Genomic DNA, 6,255 nt, shown 5'->3' with positions numbered 1-6,255 from the left:
ATGAACGCTGGAATACATGTGTCATTTCGAGCCATAGTTTTCTCTGGATAGATGCCCAGGAGTGGGATTGCTGGATCAAATGGTAGTTCTCTGTTTAGTTTTCTGAGGAATCTCCATACTGTTTCCACAGTGGTTGCACCAGTTTACAATCCCACCAACAGTGTCATAGGGTTCCTTTTTCTCCACACCCTCTCCAGCACTTACAGTTTGTGGACTTTTTTTTTTCCTTTTGTCTTTTTTTTTTTTTTTTTTAGGGCCACACCAGCGGCATATGGAGGTTCCCAGGCTAGGGGTCTAATTGGAGCTGTAGCCACTGGCCTATGTCAGAGCCATAGCAACACCAGATCTGAGCCAAGTCCTCAACCTACACCACAGCTCAAGGCAACACCAGACCCTTAACTCACTGAGCAAGGTGTGGGATGGAACCAGCAACCTCATGGTTCCTAGTTGGATTCTTTTCTGCTGCACCTCGATGGGAAATCCAGTTTGTAGATTTTTTGATGATGGCCATTCTGGCTGGTGTAAGGTGGTACCGAATAGTGGTTTTGATTTGCATTTCTCTAATAATGAGTGATGTTGAACATATTTTCATGTGTTTTTTGGCTATCCATATGTCTTATTTGGATAATCATCTGTTTAGGTCTTCTGCCCATGTTTTAATGGGGTTGTTTGTATTTTTGGTATTGAGCAGTAGGAGGTGTTTATAAATTTTGGAGATTAATCCCTTGTCAGTTGATTCATTTACAAAGATTTTCTGCCATTCTGTGGGTTGTCTTTTCATTTTGTTTAGGGTTTCCTTTGCTGTGCAGCAACTTTTATGTTTGATTAGGTCCCATTTGTTTATTTTTATTTTTATTGTCAGTACTCTTAAGAGGTGGATCTGAGAAGATGTTGCTGTCGTTTATGTCAGAGAGTGTTAGGCCTATGTTTTCCTCTAAGAGTTTGAGAGTGTCTGGTCTTCTATCAGGTCTTTAATCCATTTGGAGTTTATTTTTGTGTATGGTGTTAGGGAGTGTTCTAATTTCATTCTTTTACACATGGCTGCCCAGTTTTCCCAGCACCATTTATTGAATAATCTGCCTTTTCTCCATTGTATATCCTTGCCTCCTTTATATAGGTTAGTTGGCTGTAGGTGTGTGGGTTTAATTCTGGGCTTTCTATCCTGTTCCACTGATCTCTTTTTCTGTCTTTGTGCAAGTACTATATACGGTTTTGATGACTACTGCTTTTTAGTGTAGTCTGAAGTCAGGGAGCCTGATGCCTCCAGCTCCGCTTTTCCTTTTCAGGATGTCTTTGGCTATTCTGGGTCTTTTGTGCTTCCAAACAAACTTTAAAATATTTTGTTCGAGTTCTGTGAAACATGTCCTTGGTTATTTGGTTGGGATTGCATTGAATCTGTAGATTGCCTTAGGTAATATAGTCATTTTGATACTATTAACTCTTCCAATCCACGAGCATGGTATATCTTTCCATCTGTTTGTGTCATCTTTGATTTCTTTCACCAGTGTCTTATAGTTTTCAGAGTACAGGTCTTTTGTCTCTTTAGGTATATTTACTCCTAGGTATTTTATTCTTTCGGATGCGATGGTAAACGGGATTGCTTCCCTAATTTCTCTTTCTGATCTTTCATTGTTAGTATATAGAAATACCATTGATTTCTGTGTATTAATTTTGTATCCTGTGACTTTGCCAGAGTCATTGATGAGCTCTAACAGTTTTCTGGGAGAGTATTTAGGATTCCTTAGGTATAGTATCATGTCATCTGCAAATAGTGACAGTTTTACTTCTTCCTTTCCAATTTGGATTCTTTTCTCTCTTTTACTTCTCTGATTGCCATGGCCAGGACTTCCAAAACTATGTTGAATAGTAGTGGTGAGAGTGGACTTCCTTGTCTTGTTGCTGATCTCGTTGGGAATTCTTTCAGCTTTTCACCATTGAGAATGATGTTTGCTGTGGGTTTGTCATATATGGCCTTTATTATGTTGAGACAGGTTCCCTCTATGCCCACTTTATGAAGGGTTTTATGAGAAATGAGTATTGAATTTTGTCAAAGGCTTTTTCTGTGTCTATTGAGAGGATCATATGGTTTTTGTTCTTCAGTTTGTTAATGCGGTTTATCACACTGATTGAGTTGGGGATATTGAAGAACCCTTGCATCCCTGGGATATATCCCACTTGATCATGATGTACAATCATTTATTTATTTATTTTTACTTATTTTTTTTTACTCAAGTGAATTTATCACATCTGTAGTTGTATAATGGTCATAACAATCTGATTTCACAGGATTTCCATCCCACAGCCCAAGCACATCCCCCCACCCCTCAAACTGTCTCCTCTGGAGACCATAAGTTTTTCAATGTCTGTGAGTCAGCATCTGTTCTGCAAAGAAGTTCAGTCTGTCCTTTTTTCAGATTCCACATGTCAGTGAAAGCATTTGATGTTGGTGTCTCATTTTATGGCTGACTTCACTTCACATGATAGTTTCTAGGTCCATCATGTTGCTAAAAATGCTGGTATTTCGTTCTTTTTAATGGCTGAGTAATATTCCATTGTGTATACATACCACCTCTTCTTGATCCATTCCTCTGTTGATGGACATTTGGTTTGACTCCATGTTTTGGCTATTGTAAATAGTGCTGCAATGAACATTGGAGTACATGTGTCTTTGCCATAGATGTACCAGGGTGATGGTGGCCTCATAGAATGAGTTTGGGAGTATCACTTCCTCTGCAATTTTTTTGAAATAGTTTCAGAAGGAGAGGTGTTAGCTCTTCTCTAAATGTTTGATAGAATTCACCTGTGAAGCCATCTGGTCCTGGACTTTTGTTTGTTGGAAGTTTTTTAATCACAGTTTCCATTTCAGTTCTTGTGATTGGTCCATTCATCTTTTCTATTTCATCTTGGTTTAGTCTTGGAAGATTGTACTTTTCCAAGAATTTGTCCATTTCTTCTAGGTTTTCCATTTTATTGGTATATAGTTGCATATAGTAGTCTCTTATGATCCATTTTATTTCTGTGATGTCCATTGTTACTTCTCTTTTTTTTTCATTTCTGCTTTTATTGATTTGAGTCCTCTCTCTTTTTTGCTTGAGAAGTCTGGCTAGGGGTTTATCAAATTTGTTGATCCTTTCAAAGAACCAACTTTTCGTTTCATTGATCTTTCCCATGGTTTCCTTCATTTCTATTTCATTGATTTCTGCTCTGATCTTTATGATTTCTTTCCTTCTACTAACCTTAGGTCTTGTCTGTTCTTCTCTCTCGAGCTGCTTTAGATGTAAAGTTAGCTTGTTTATTTGAGCTTCTTCTTGTTTCCTGAGGTGGACTTGTATTGCTATAAACTTTCCTCTTAGAACGGCTTTTGCTGCATCCCATAGGTTTTGGAGTGTCGTCTCTTCATTGTCATTTGCTGCTGGGTATTTTTTTAATTTCCTCTTTGATTTCTTCAGTGATCCATTGGTTGTTTAGTCTCCACGTGTTTGTGTTTTTTGCAGTTTTTTTCTTGTTGTTGATTTCCAGTCATATAGCATTGTGGTCGGAAAAGATGCTTGATATGATTGCAATTTTCTTAAAGTTAACCGAGGTTGGATTTGTAGCCCAGGATGTGATCAATCTTAGAGAATGTTCCATATGCACTTGAGAAGATTATGTATTCCATTGCTTTTGGATGGAATGTCCTATAAATATCTATTAAGTCCATCTGGTCTAATGCTTCATTCAGGGCCTGTGTTTCCTTATTGATTTTCTGTCTGGATGATCTGTCCATTGCTGTCAGTGGGGTGTTAAAGTCCCCCACTGTTATTGTGTTATTGTTGATTTCTCCTTTTTAAGGTTGTGGCAGTTGCCGTATATATTGCGGTGAACCTGTGTTGGGTGCATAGATATTTAAAATTGTTTTATTTTTTCTTGGATTGATCCTTTGATCATTAGGTAGTGACCTTCCTTGTCCCTTAAAATAGTCTTCATTTTAAAGTCTATTTTGTCTGATATGAGTATTGCTACTCCAGCTTTCTTTTGATCCCCATTTGCATGAAATATTTTCTTCCATCCTCTCAATTTCAATTTGTTTGCATCCCTAGAAGTGAGGTGGGTCTCTTAAAGATAGCATATATATGGATCTTGTTTTTGTATCCATTCAGCCAGTCTGTGTCTCTTGGTTGGAGCATTTAGTCCATTGACATTTAAGGTAATTATTGATATGTATGTTCTTATTGCCATTTTATTAATTGCTTTGGATTTCTTTTTGTTGCTCTTTTTTCATCACTTCTTCTCTTGTTCTCTCCTCTTTTGGTTTGATGACTCTCTTTAGTATTGTATTTGAGTTGATTTTTCTTATTTGTTTGTGTATCAGTTGTAGATTTTTGGTTTGCAGTTATTCTGAAGTTTTGGTATCACAATCTATATATATACAAGATTGTTTTAAGTTGTTGCTCTCCTAATTGCAAATGCATCTCCAGTGTCCTGCATTTGTACTCTCCTCTTCTCATGATTTCTGATTTTGGTGGCATAATTGTGCATTGATGATTTTGTATCTTTACTGTACATATAGCTTTACTAGTGAGCCTTGTCATTTCTGGTATTTTTGCTTCCAGTTGTGGCTTTTCTTTTCTGCCTGGAGAAGTTCCTTTAGTATTTGTAGTAAAGCTGGTTTAGTGTTGCCACATTCTCTTAGCTTTTGCTTATCTGTAAAACTTTTGATTTCTCCTTCACATCAGAATGAGAGCCTTGCTGGGTAAAGTAATCTTGGTTGGAAGTTTTTTCCTTTCATCACGTTAAGTATATCTTGCCACTCCCTTCTGGCCTGCAGAGTTTCTGTTGAAAAATCTGCTGATAACCTTATTGGGGTTCCCTTGTATGTTATTTGTTACTTTTCCCTAGCTGCTTTCAAGTTTTCCTCTTTGTCTTTAATTTTGGTCAGTTTGATTAATATGTGTCTCGGGGTATCCCTCCTTGGGTATATTTTATATGGTACTCGTTGTGCTTCCTGGATTTGAGTGAGTGGGTCCTTTCGCATGTTGGGGAAGTTTCTGGCTATTATCTCTTGGACTATTTTTTCTGTCCCCTTCTCTCTCTCTCCTCTTTCTAGCACCCCTATAATACGGATGTTGGTGTGTTTCACGTTGTTCCAGAGTTCTCTGAGACTCTCTTCATTTGTTTTCAATATTTTTTCTCTTTTCTGTTCTGCATCCGTAATTTCCACTAATCTGTCCCCCACCTCGCTTATTCATTATTCTGCCTCCTGTACTCTGCTGTTAGCTGCTTCTAGTGAATTTTTTATTTCAGTTATTGAATTTTGCATCTCTTCTTGTTTAAGTTTTATATCTTGTATCTCTTTGCTCAATATTTCCTGTAAATTATCCATTTTGCCTCCAGTTTATTTCCAATGCCTTGCATCATCTTCAGCATCAACAATCTAAAGTCTTTTTCCTGGAGGCTAAGAATCTCCTCATCACTGAGCTGATTTCTCTCTCTTTTTTTTTTTTTCTTTCTCCCTCATCTGAGTTATAGTTCTCTGTCTTTTCATTTTTATAGCTTTCGGTGTGGTGATCTTTTTATAGATAATAGAGTCATAGGCTCTCTTACTTCTGATGTCTGCCCCCCCTTGTGGCTGAAGTTGGTATGGGGGCTTGCTGTAGGCTTCCTGATGGGAGGGACTGATGCCTGCCCACTGGTAGGTGTTGCTGATTCCTATCCTCTGGTTTGTGGGGCCCTGTCTCTGGGTGGGATTAGAGGTGGCCGTGTGCCTAGAGGGTCTCTAAGCAGCCAGTTTACTGATGGGTGGGCCTGCATCTCACCTGAATTGTTGTTTGGCCTGGGGTGTCTCAGCACTGATGGGTGGGGCCAGATTTTCCCAAGATGTTCACTTCCAGAGAAAGGCACACCGCTGAATATTCCTAAGAGCTTTGCTTCCAGTTACCTTCCCCTACAACAAGCCACATTCACCCCTGCTTTCCCAGTAGGACCTCCAAGAACTGCAGTCAGATTTGACCCAGATTCCCATGGAGACGTTGCTTTGCCCTGGGACCCAGTGCATGTGAAAGTCTGTGTGCACCTTTTAAGAATGGTGTCTCCATTTCCCCCAGTTCCTTGGAGCTCCTAGCCACAAGCCCCACTGGCCTTCAAAGCCAGATGTCCTGGGGACTCTTTCTCCCAGTGCCAGATCCCCACACTTGGGAGTTTGATGTGGGGCTCAGAACTCTCACTTGTGTAGGTGAGTCTCCATGAAGTTACTTTGCAGTCTGTGGGGCTTCCAAC

The sequence above is a fragment of the Sus scrofa genome, chromosome 10, assembly GCF_054392235.1.
Source record: "Sus scrofa isolate SSC_HxYL_T2T_F1_AM1 chromosome 10, Sscrofa_HxYL_maternal_Yorkshire_Landrace_v2.0, whole genome shotgun sequence".
Taxonomy (NCBI): Eukaryota; Metazoa; Chordata; class Mammalia; order Artiodactyla; family Suidae; genus Sus; species Sus scrofa.
This window is presented reverse-complemented; position numbering follows the sequence as displayed.